We start from the raw sequence: 12,968 nt of genomic DNA on the forward strand, positions 1-12,968 counted from the left end.
CAACAAAATAGTGGCAGGTAAAATTTTTCAAATAGTCATAGCTTCTCTAATTTTTATCAGATTGTGATAAATCTTGGCTTTGGAAAGATTACAGAGATTTCAGTGGGTGAGGTTTATCACTAATTAGACTCTTGTACAGTTTAATCCTCAGATTTGTATCTGAAACTTAGAATATTAAAATTTCTTGCTTCCAAAAGGTTTATATCAAGTTTTTCAACCTGGAAATAAATTAGTGCCTATATTTGTATAACTTGAATTAACATACAAATGGGAAAAACTAGAGTCCTCTAAACTCCTTAGAACTTATGTAAGGGATGTAGAAGAAAAATTCTCAGCCCTTCTGGAACTTGGCATCATTGCGGCTGAGAAAACATTAATAGGACAACTGAGTTTGTGCATTGGTGGTTTCTAAGAAGCTCCAGTATAGTCGTTTCTTCACCATTTCTGTTTTTGTTTTTCATTCATTCATCAGCCACACTGCCTCTGACGATACGATTTTCTTCTTAAACTGAACATTAAAAGTGTACAATCCCCTATAGATAAAATAAGGAATAAATAGCTTGCTTGTTTTGACTGATCGATTAGTCATAGACCTATAGAAGGGAGATAGAGAGCTTTCTTTTATGAGAAAATAAATATATTTCCTTTGTTATAAAGTGGGATTTTCCCCCATGTTTAAACTTTTCTAAAATTGTGGAAAAGTGCACTGCTTAAACTGTCAATTTGGAAAATATGAGTTGCTAGTAAAATAGATTTGGATGATTCAGTTGACTATAATCTTAAACTGTCAATATTATATAACTACTAGCAATGCTGATGCAGTCTATAGTCATAAAATAAAAATGTTCATATATCCTGGAACTATTAATTTTGATTGTTTAGGGCTGATCAAAGATCATTTAGAATGTTGGTTTAGGTCCTGGCTATGCCTCTTTAAGAAGAATGTTAATGAATGACAGGTAGGATATATAAAGGAGCAGAATTGAATGTAGAGCCTGGAAAAGTAAAGACTTAAGATACTCCTGAGAGCTATCTAAAAATACCTCCAAGACTATCTTCTAAAGAAAAGAATAGACATATGTTCTTTCTCCATATTATAAAATTGAAAATAGCAATAAAATTAGAGGGCAGTACCTATTTGGACCTAATAGCTCCTGGCATACATAGAACCTAAATAAAAATACTGAAGAATCAATGAGTAAGTTTTCAGTTGATAACAATGGAACTGTTTCAAATATTTCAAAATATTGATCTCATTATCAGGAAAAAGCTGAATGATGTCAAATATTGTAGATAAGATTATTCCAATTTGGCAGCAGATTTGGCCCCTTCCAGAGCAGAGATTTTTTTTTTTATTCCATGTCATATAAGTTTTGGACCTCTTGAGAAAGTAAATTTTATTTTTAATTCTTACTGCTTTTGTTTTAATCAAGAGTAATACATGTAGATGGAAGAAGATGTTGAAAACGCAGAGGAAATATAAAGAAAATTAAAATCACAATTCCAAGATAATTACTTTTAGCATTCAAAATAATTAGCTTTTAGCATTTTATGATGTAGCTTTTTTTTAGTCTTTTTTCTTATGCTGACGCTGATAATGTTTGAATATAAAATGATGCTCTATTTTCTCATTTAGAAGATCCCCAAAGGGTTCTTTTTGTTAACTCGAATATATTTAAAATTATATATTATGTAAAGTTAATATTAATTTAGGAATTTTATTTTTTTACACCTCAAATTTCATAGTGATTTTATTCAGATTATATGCATCTTTTATTTTACATCTTTGTCTTTGAAATCAGTAGAGCTACTTTTTGAACTATCTATATGGTTTTTTAGGTGATATCACCTAAAGTTTTTGATATGAAGTACCTTTTTAAAAATTTTATTGTGAATCAGTTATATATGTACACATACCCATTTTCTTCCCCTATATGGGAAAAGAATATTGACTACAATATTATAGAATATTGAGTAGAGTTACCTGTGTTATTCAGCAGATCCTGGTTAGTTACCTATTTTATATAAGTAGTGTGCATGTGTTAATCCCAACTTCCTAATTTATCCCTCTCCCCACCTTTCCCCTTTGGTAATCATAAGTTTGATTTTGAAATCTGAGTCTCTTTTCTGTTTTGTAGTTAGGTTCTTTTGTATCATTTTTTCTTAGATTCCGCATGTAAGTGATCTCTTATATTTGTCTTTCTCTTACTTATTACTTGGTTTAGTGTGATAATTTCTAGGTCCATCCATGTTGCTATATAGAAATGGCATTATTTTGTTCTTTTTATGACTAAGTAATATTCCATTGTATATGTGTCACATCTTCTTTATCCATTCCTCTGTTGATGAACATTTTGGTTATGAAGGACTATTTGAAGACTCTGTAAGAGGCTGCCATTGGAAGTTCTTCATGCACCCATTTATGTAACATGATACTTTTTTCCTTTTGTACAGTAGATATATGTTTATTGTCTGCACAATATAATGATTTACTGAAAGGCTTTTGTATACAGTGACATCCAGCATTTTCAACTGTGGGGTCTTGGCACCAGAAACTACTAAATCAGTGCCAAATTTCTTTGCCTCTTTTTTTTTTTCATCACTTCTGTCAGGTAACTTTAAAATTTTCCAAACTTTGAAGGGAACTTTGATTGAGGTTTTTTTTCACACTAAGTATCATCTCCAGCAAGTGCTTTGTTTCTCAAAATACACAAATCAAGAAAGGCTTCTGTCAACTGAGCAAGTTGGTAGAAACCCAAATGTGTATAAGATAACTACGTTTTGGAGAGTAATTCTCTTTAAATTGAGGCATATTTTGATAGATACTCTTCAGATGTGTTCACAAAATAATGCCATTTCTATATAGCAACATGTATGGACCTAGAAATTATCACACTAAACAAAGTAATAAGTAAGAGAAAGACAAATATATAAGATCACTTACATGCGGAATCTAAGAAATGTGTTGATCAAAACTGAGATACTACTTAAGCCTTTTATTTGATCAGATTTTAAAATCCAGGATTGTTTCACTATTGACATGCACCATTTTTGAAGTAATTGCATTTGATTCTTCAGTCACTGGCTAATAATTTTCCATTATTACTAAAGAAAATAAAATTCAAAACTAAATTTGTTATTTTATGAATTCTTAAGCTTAAAAAAAAGGAGATAAAATTCACATAGCATAAGATGAATCATTTTAAAGTGAGCAGTTCAGGAGTTCCCGTCGTGGCTCAGTGGTTAACGAATCCGACTAGGAACCATGAGGTTGCGGTTTCGATCCCTGGCCTTGCTCAGTGGGTTAAGGATCCAGCATTGCCGTGAGCTGTGGTGTAGGTTACAGAATCGGCTCGGATCTGGTGTTGCTGTGGCTCTGGCGTAGACCAGCAGCTACAGCTCTGGTTAGACCCCTAGCCTGGGAACCTCCATATGCCACAGGAGCAGCCCTAGAAAAGGCAAAAAGACCAAAAATAAATAAATAAATAAATAAAGTGAACAGTTCAGTGGTATTTATAAAGTACATTTACAGTGTTGTACAGCTATCACCTCTCCCAATTCTAAAACATTTCCATTGTTCCTAAAGAAAACTCCATATCCCATTAAGCACTCAGTCTCCATTAATCCCTCCCTCTCCCTGGCAACCACCTACTTTCTGTCTCTGTTTACTTATTTTGGATGTTTTATATAATGGATTCACATAATATGTGACCTTTTGTGTCTGGCTTCTTTCACTTGTGCATTTTCGAGGTTCATCCATGTAGTAGCATTTATGAGAATTTCATTCCTTTTTATGGCAGTGTAATATTTCACTGTATCATGTCTTAATCTCTGGCAACCATAACAGAATACTGTGAACTGGGTGGCTTAAACAGCAAGTGTTTATTTCTCAACAGTTTTTGAAACTGGGACTCAAGATCAAGATGCTGGCAAATTCCGTGTTTGGTGAGGGTCCACTTTCTGGTTTGCAGGTGGTCACTTTCTTGCTCCTATGGTGGAGAGAGATCACCTCTCTTGTTTCCCTTCTTATCAATATGGGATCCCCCTGTACCAACATTCTGGGGAGTCCTTTCACCTCTCTCCTGTGTCATACCCCTGCACCTCTCTCCTGTGTTATATCCCTGTTTCCTAGGTCCTAGTTCTTCCTATATCTTAGATTGTGACCACCTAGTAGTACTTTCTCCCTGTCCTTCTAGATCACTGTTACTCTCGTACAGTGTTTTTGTATAAGGGAAGAGGTGTTGTTTGATGTTACTCTGTTTGATCCTCCAAGATTTTGGAGCAGTTTTTGCAAATGGTGATCTTACTTACTAAGCAAAGATGTAACTTTTCTAGATGGAGATTCATAACACATACTAATTAATAGCAATTAATGGATGATTAGAATAAAACTGGGTAATTCAAGAGGTTGAAAAAAGAGAACCAACTTTTCAGTTGGTTGTGTAGCTAGAGAGCATTGAAGCATTGCTGCCCGGGGTGGTGTGGCAGGGTACAGGAGGGAAAGGGGGTTGGTCATTAGTGAGGTTCAGTGGTAGGCAGAATAAAACCCTCCTCCATCTTCACAACAAATATTTTTTTCTTTTTTCTTTTTGTCTTTTTTTTTTTTTTTTTTTTTTTTTTTTTTTTTTTTTTTTTGGTCTTTTTAGGGCCACATCCGCCACTTATGGAGGTTCCCAGCTAGGGTCGAATCAGAGATGTAGCCACTGACCTACACCACAGCTCACAGCAACACCAGAGCCTTAACTTACTGAACAAGGCCAGGGATCCAACCTTCATCCTCATGGATGCTAGTCAGATTTGTTTCTGCTCAGCCACAATGGGAACTCCCTCACAACAAATTTTCAATGAAGTCTATACTACTTCCCTCAAATGAACTAAAGATAATCCCTGATCTGCATATAGTAGAGTGAGTAATACATGCCACATTAAATATATACAATATTTATTAAGCCATACAACCAGTACGTATTGGGCTTTTCTAATGTTCCCTCTAGTTGGTACTGTTGTTTTCATTAGTAAGGTAAACCTACCTTACGAATGGAACTATGGAGATTTTACACTTGAGTAAAATATAGTAAAGCTTATAGCTAACTGCAATTTGCTGTTTGTTTCTGTACCATGAGTAAATAGCCATAGATGGTAATTACTGTTACTTTCATGTAATCAAAACAAGTATTTCTGTAGTCAGCTATAGGGAGAAGAGAGAGAACAGATATGGGACAGAAAACTTTAAAATCCTTCAGACCTTTTGGATCCATATTCAGCAGACTATTACACTTCTCCTTTTTTCTGGTCCTGGGGCCTCAGTGTTCTAGGATCCCCAGACTGACAGTATTGTCTGCATCAAGGCATTGGAAGCAAGGGCAGACCTTTGGCAGACCTTCACCTCTCCCTTTCCACCAGTCATGAAATCCCAAAGGTTGGACAGAATTGACCTTAGGAAGCAGGTAGAATCAGGAAATTCAGCAGAGATCAGTTTCTCTTTATTTACAAATTCCTGTATTCCAAGACTTGAATATATTTGGAAGTAGGTGGTTTTGCATGTTTAAAGATGAGTCGTCTTTAGCGAATTCCACCACACACATTCCCATTCCCAATTTCCTATCCAATTTGTATGAGATTTTACCAAGTAAGATTATTTTGGTAAGCATTGTCCCCCTGATGTGGGTTGAGCAGCTGTGAGTTAAGATTATCAACCATTTACATTAATGTGACTTAGTTTGAAGAGTCTACTGCTGTACCCCTTAGCTGGGTTGTCTGAGGGAATGATGGTTTTGTGGGGAGGTAAGGAGAATTGGTGGCTTATTGGTTAGACAAAAAGTAGGAGAGACTGCTCAAATGAGAGTTAAAACGGGATATTTGGGACATCCAGAGAGCAACATGCCAACTCAGGCAGACTGTAGACACTTTGGGGTACCAGGACAAGAATACCTGGACATGGGGAAAGCAGTGATGAGATAGAAAAGGGGCTCCAGAAAGCAAGTGAAAACAGGACAGTCAAAGGAAGGCTAAGAGAAAACAAAAGGAAATGGAGAAAGGATCAGAGAAAGATTTTGTATAGGATTGTATTAAAGAAAAGGAAGTGGTGGAAAATAGGAGATTGAGAATAAATTGGGTGGGCAGCAAAAGCAGGTGTTAAAGACTACTTATTTATAAAATGTATTGTAATTCATTGTTTACAATAATTAGGAGATTCCATATCTTTGTAGCAATGATTTTTAAACCAGTTTCTCTCTCTCTCTTTTTTTTTTTTTTTTTTTTTTTCCTTAGGGCTGCACTTGCAGCATATGGAAGTTCCCAGGTTAGGGGTTGAATCAGAATTGCAGCTGCTGGCCTGTGCCACAGCCACAGCAACTCGGAATCTGAGCCATATCTGCACCTACACCACAGCTCGTTGGCAATGCCAGATCCTTAACCTACTGAGTGAGGCCAGAGACTGAACCTGCATCTTCATGGATACTAGTTGTGTTCTTAACCTGCTGAGCTACGATGGGGACTCCTGGTTTTCCTTTTTTAAAATTGTCATACACATGAATCAGGAGTTCCCTGGTGGCCTAGCAGTTAAGGATCTGGCATTATCACTGCTGTGGTGCAGATTTAGCCCCTGGCCTGGGAACTTCTGCATGCTGCAGATGCAGTCTAAATAAATAAATAAGGTCAGTCCACATGCTTATCTGACTTTCTATATTCTCAGCATCTTCTAGTCTGCCTTGTCCTCAGCCATATCTAAAGTAGGAATAGTATTTCAGCCACCTGCCTGAGGTAATGAAGTGTCTTCTAATATTCTTAAATTATAATAAACCTTGAGTTGGGGCTTTCGGTTTTAGACTTAGTATAATTTACAATAGCAGTAATAAATTTACATGAAATAGGAACTCCTGATTTATATGTAGGGTATGAATCAAAACCTATAGTGAAGCTCATAAACAGCTTGACTTTTCAGTGCCCCTCAATTTTTTTTTTTTTTTAACAAAGCTGATAAACCTTTTATGTGACTGTCCCTGTTTTTCTTTTGGATTATTTTGGGTGAAAAATATATAAAAGATCTTTATAAGTGGACTTAATGAAATCTGGGTATAAGTAGATTATTCTGGTAAATAAATGAGAGGTGGAGCTCTTTGTACTCATCAAAGGAATTGGTGTCAGAATATTCTTCAACATTTTATAAATAATTTAGAAGAGTAGAATTTCTAAGTAAGCTGTATTCTTCTAGGTATTTGAAAGCTAACCCAAGGAACATTTCAGAGAGAGGTTGGGGAAATTAATGAGTGCTACTGAGAGGGGGACAGGTTAGTTTAAGTTCAGGCAACTAGAATACTAATGGCAAATAATGTTGACCATATTTAGAATTTGGGATCTAAATTATGAATTATTTTCACTTTTCCCTGAGATTATTTGATTGGCTCTGTTGCTTTGGCCATACTACTGGAGAGAATGGTGGAGTAGTATAGGAACAGTCAGTCAGAAAGTAGTATCATGGCTTAAAGTTCTCCATGTAGTTTGGACAGATAACACTTCTTGGAAGACCAGAACACAGGCAGTAAAGATAAGCAGTGTCACATATGGAAAGAGTAAGTCATACCTAAAGTCTCGTTCCCAGTCTCTTTTTTTTTTTTTTTTTGTCTTTTGTCTTTTGTTGTTTTTGTTGTTGTTGTTGCTATTTCTTGGGCCGCTCCCGCGGCATATGGAGGTTCCCAGGCTAGGGGCTGAATCGGAGCTGTAGCCACCGGCCTACACCACAGCCACAGCAACGCGGGATCCGAGCCGCGTCTGCAACCTACACCACAGCTCACGGCAACGCCGGATCGTTAACCCACTGAGCAAGGGCAGGGACCGAACCCGCAACCTCATGGTTCCTAGTCGGATTCGTTAACCACTGCGCCACGACGGGAACTCCCCCAGTCTCTTTTAACTAGTTGCAGACCTTGCCCGAGGAACTATCTCTGAGTTTCCTAATTTAAAAAAATGAAGTAGTTGGATTAAAGGATACTCACTTCCAGCTCCAGAATTCCAGTTATAAAAATGAGTTGATTCCGGAAAGACAAAGAAAAAAATGAAAAACACAACTAAACGGAGCATGAAAGAGTAAGGGATGTAAAATCATGGTATAAATGGATATTGAAAACCACAGACTGGTTCTTCCAGAACTCAACATACATACAGTGTGTATTATTTTTTAGTGCTCAGAAAGTTTACATAGTAATGCTACATTTATTGCATTTCATCAGGAATGGAGTTCTAAGTTTACAAGTTACTAAAGTTTACTCTTAAAAAGAAAGGAAAAAAAAAGGAGCTCCTATCATGGTGCAGCAAAAACAAATCCTACTGAGAACCATGAGGTTGTGGGTTCGATCCCTGGGCTCGCTTAGTAGGTTAAGGATCTGCCCTTGCTGTAGCTGTGGTGTAGGTCACAGACATGGTTCAGATCTGATGTTGCTATGGCTGTCGCGTAGGCTGGCAGCTATAGCTCCAATTGGACCCCTAGCCTGGGAACCTCCATATGCTGTGGGTGGGGCCCTAAAAAGCATTAAAAAAGTTTATTCTTTTTCATCACTAGGACTTTTAAAATAGTAGTATTTTGCTAGGTGATTATCATTACTATGATTTTAGTACACGAAATGCATTCACACATTTTGGGGTGACTAGTATAAATTATAATGCTCCTTCTTGGGCAGTTTCAAGGCAAAGTATTCAGAGGTTTGTATAGATATTATGTAGTCCATACATGAAACATTGCCAATATTACCAAACAGTAGGAGCGAGCCTTGTAATTTGTTTACTATTCCTCTGATCTTCTGATTAGTGTTTGTTTACTTTCCAGAATGAATATAGAAAATGTAGTCAATGTTAGGAACTTAGAGATTTCCTGGGCACTTGGAAATTGTTAGGAGAGGAGCAATTATGGGGTTACTTGTTTGTTTATATATCTCCAAATGAGCAACATTAGAATTCAGTGTATAAGGAGTTCCCGTTGTGGCACAGCAGAGACGAATCCAACTGGTATCCATGAAGACAGATTCTGTGTTGCTGCAGCAGTGGCATAGGCCTCAGCTGTAGCTCCTAGTAGACCCCTAGCCTGGGAACTTCCATATGCCACGGGTGCAGCCCTAAAAAGCAAAAAAAAGAAAGAATTCAGTGTACATAAGATCAAGGTGCACCATACTAGCATTTGAATTACTGCTCAAAAAAAAAAAAAGTACACAAATCAAATGGGCATGCCATTGTTAAGTCACTTAAACCTTTTTGTCAATTTTAGAAAAAAATAGCAATTTTAACTAAGTAGACCACCACTGGCGATTTTCTTTTATACTTTCCTTGATATACACATGAACACCTCAGACTATTTGTAGAAGAAAAAGTCTGCCTCTTTGTGACTACTTTCTGGTGGATCTGCAGGGTAAGCCCTTTCAAAGCTCACAAAGAAAGACTCCCTTCCTTCTGATGACTGGTATTTTATTTTCACTGTAAGAGTAGTTCTAGTTAATAAAGGGTTGATTTCTTCCCTCTGATTTTGTACATTGATTTAAATTACTGTTTTCAATTTTATCGTCAGCTTCACACAACACAGCTTGGACAAACTTAACATACCTCTTCCCACTCCTACCCCAAACCCCAATCCCTGCAAATTAAAAAAAAAAAAAAAAAAAAAAACTAGGAAAGTTTCTTACCTGCCCTTTTTTATCAGTAAACTTGGAAATCTTTTATTTGGAAGAAGAGAAACTTTAGGGGAAACTTCAGGTTTTGCCAACAATTATATTTAGGTGGTGGTGTTTTTGATATTTAAAAAGATTGCTTAACTGTCGTGGGTCTTTTTATGGGAATTTTTCTTCTCTAGTTTTTAGTGTAAACAACAGTACAGCAAAATTTAGTTAAATGAGTTTGACCTTTTGATCGGTTAGTGTCTGTCTTGGTTGTCTTATTGATACCTATTTTTAACTTTATTTTGCTTTTATTCAAATTGTGCTTTATGTTTTGAGGGTGGACCACATGATGACTGATACGTTATCAAAACATTTATAATGTTTCCCAATTACTGTATGATTTTTTTATGAATAGTTTTATAGCATCTTCAAATAGTGAAGAAATCCTTATCATACATTAAATTTTGAAAAACATTTTAGAACCTGTTGCCATTTTGTTTTGAACCATATCTCTAAGGTAACAGTCTATCTCTTAATCTTTCCACCTCTTTTTTTTTTTTTTTTTTTCCCTCCCACTACTTTTTAGGGCTGTACTCAAAGCATATGGAGGTTCCCAGGCTAGGGGTCAAACTGGAGCTGTAGCCACTGGCCAGATCCACTCCAGATCCGAGCCTCATCTGTGACCTACACCGCAGCTCAAGGCAGTGCCAGATCCTTAACCCTCTAGTTAATAAAGGGTTGATCCTAAGCAAGGCCAGGGATCAAATCCACAACCTCATGGTTCCTAGTTGGATTTGTTTCTGCTGCGCCACAACGAGAACTCCTAATCTTCCCAACTCTTAACTTTTTCTAAAGCTAGACCTACTTCAGTATTATGGGATTCCTTATTTCCTTAATTATCTCCCTGCTGGCAAGCCTCACACACATGCTTAGTAAATCAGTTTTAACTTTTCATTTTCAGATTCTTCTGCACTCCTTAATTCTCTTATTCAAGAGTACATACACTTTGCCTGATTCTGAAAGAGAGTGTATTGCTTTTCTGTTTCTGTCCTTCTACATGTTTTTTTTTTTTGCTTTCTTTCGCTGCATTTTGTAACCACACTCATTATCTCCATTTCCTTACTATTCAGTGCTGTGGATAGTCAGAGAAATTGGGAGTAGGTTGTAATAGTTGTATGCGAAAAAAAAAAAATTACAAACATGTCACACCCTACAGTTGTGACCACCCTACAGAAGTGACCATAGTCTCCCTGTACAAAAGGGACAGGCTTGTAGTGTAGAAAACAGGACTATAGTACATGGAGGCTTCCTTATTCACAAGCAAAAACTGTGATAGTTTGTAAGCTCTTTGGAGTAGAGATGAGCTAATGGATGGAAAAAAGAGAATCTTAAGGAATGCCCTTAATTAGGAGGAAAAGGACAGTGGTGTATAGAAATTGATGAGATGTAGAACTATATGTGGTTATCTAGTTTAGAATTTCTCAAGGTTTTGGATGTTTGACTCAAAAATTTCACAGAAGTCCTTCTTACCCCCAAAGCTATCCACTGACCACTCTAGGTTGAGAACCTTTTTAGTTTTTTCGTGGACTTTACTTACCTCTCCCCAGTGTCTAGATGTGGCAAAGCCTCTAGGATCCTCCAGTCCAGCTTCTCTCTCTCTCTCTCTCTTTTTTTTTTTTTTTTTTTTTTTTTGGTCTTGTTTCCTTTACTCTTTCCCATCCTTCACTTTCATTAGTTAGCTTTCTACATGCACACATACACCTTTATCCAGAATAAGACACAAAACCACCATGGCCCTCAATGAGACATGCGTATACATATATAGAAGGGTAGGTGATCAGGTAAAAGCAAGTACGTGAATGAGAGAAAATGAGCAGCATTTTAAGTAGTGACCACAGACCACAAATGTTGAGTTTATTTTAATTACCTCATTAGTAACTCTGTCAAAATGTCTTTTTGAAATATTTGGGAGTTCCCATTGTGGTGCAGCAGAAATGAATCCATGAAGTTGCAGGTTCTATCCCTGGCCTTGCTCAGTAAGTTCGGGATCCTGAGTTGCTATAGCTGTGTTGTAGGTTGGCAGCTGCAGTTCCGATTCCACTCCTAGCCTGGGAACTTTCATATGCCACTAGTGTGGCCCTAAAAAGCAAAAAAAAAAAAAAAAAAAAGACTCTAGTCATCTTTTCCTTTTTAAGATTTTCTTTTAGATGTTGGGCACATGGTCATAGAGATCTTTTCATTTAAAATTGCCCTTGTCCTAAATCTAGTGAATGCCTTTCTTGCCAGCATATTGTATAAATTGTCCTTCCGTTTTCTATTTTCGTTGAATAGAAAAAAGCAACTATCTTTTTATCTGTCTGTCCTGGAACTAGCACACTCTTTCACACTCAGTATTGTTAGATGGATGAGGGTGTGTGTGGGTAGATGGATGGATGTATTTTAAAGAAGCTTTTCTATTTTAGGAGATTTTAAGCTTATTTGGGATGTTGAGTCTGACTTTCTTTTCTGAAGAATAACTACCACATCTTGCATTAATTTTTATTCCTAGAACCATAAAGTCATCAGCCATGGCAATTAGTCAGGGATTCTTTTGTTTTCTAAGGTGTAAGCTTGTGGGTTAAAATTGGGGTGACTTGACATGAAACTACATAGGCTCTTTCTGTACCTCAGAACCAAAATAGCTACTAAAGCTGATTATGAGAAAACAGCATGTCTTCAAACTTGATCATTAGGGCAGTGGTTTTCCAGCTATCTTCTCTGGGAGGATTGTTATTTGATGAGCTGATCTAAGTTTTCTCATTTAAGGGGGAAAAAAAATGAAGAGTCTTCTCTTAGTTTTGAGGTTTTCCTCCCATTTATTTTTCATATATCTTGACATCAGCATGTTGGTTCTTTTTACCAGAATCTGGTTATCATTTAGTATGTTATCTTTAGTACAAAATTTAGATATTTAGGCACTAAGTTGAATAAATCAGTATTTCCAGGGGCTTTGTACCAGAAAATATTTTTAAAATACTGCATTATCAAAATGCTATTTCCTTGCTGGCGTGGGTGAGAGGGATGAATGGAGAGGATTTGCTTAAAGGTATTTCCCTTTGTGGTGGGGAAAAGGTTTTGAAACTAGGTAGAGGTAATGATTGTACAACATGGTGAATGTACTAAATGCCACAAAATTATACACTTTAAAACAATTTTATATTATGTGAATTTTACTTTATAAAGTTTTTTGGTTTTGTTTGTCTTTTTAGAGCCGCACCTGAAGCATATGGAGGTTCCCAGGCTATGGAGTCGAATTGGAGCTGTAGCTGCTGGCCTACGCCACAGCAA

General features: G+C 36.7%; 1 protein-coding gene across 5 annotated transcripts in view; it reads left to right on the plus strand.

Moving 5' to 3' along the window:
• Positions 1-12,968, plus strand: part of GSK3B (glycogen synthase kinase 3 beta) — a 234,089-nt gene that overhangs the window by 196,795 nt on the left and 24,326 nt on the right.

Source organism: Sus scrofa, chromosome 13 (assembly GCF_000003025.6).
Source record: "Sus scrofa isolate TJ Tabasco breed Duroc chromosome 13, Sscrofa11.1, whole genome shotgun sequence".
In the NCBI taxonomy this organism is placed as follows: Eukaryota; Metazoa; Chordata; class Mammalia; order Artiodactyla; family Suidae; genus Sus; species Sus scrofa.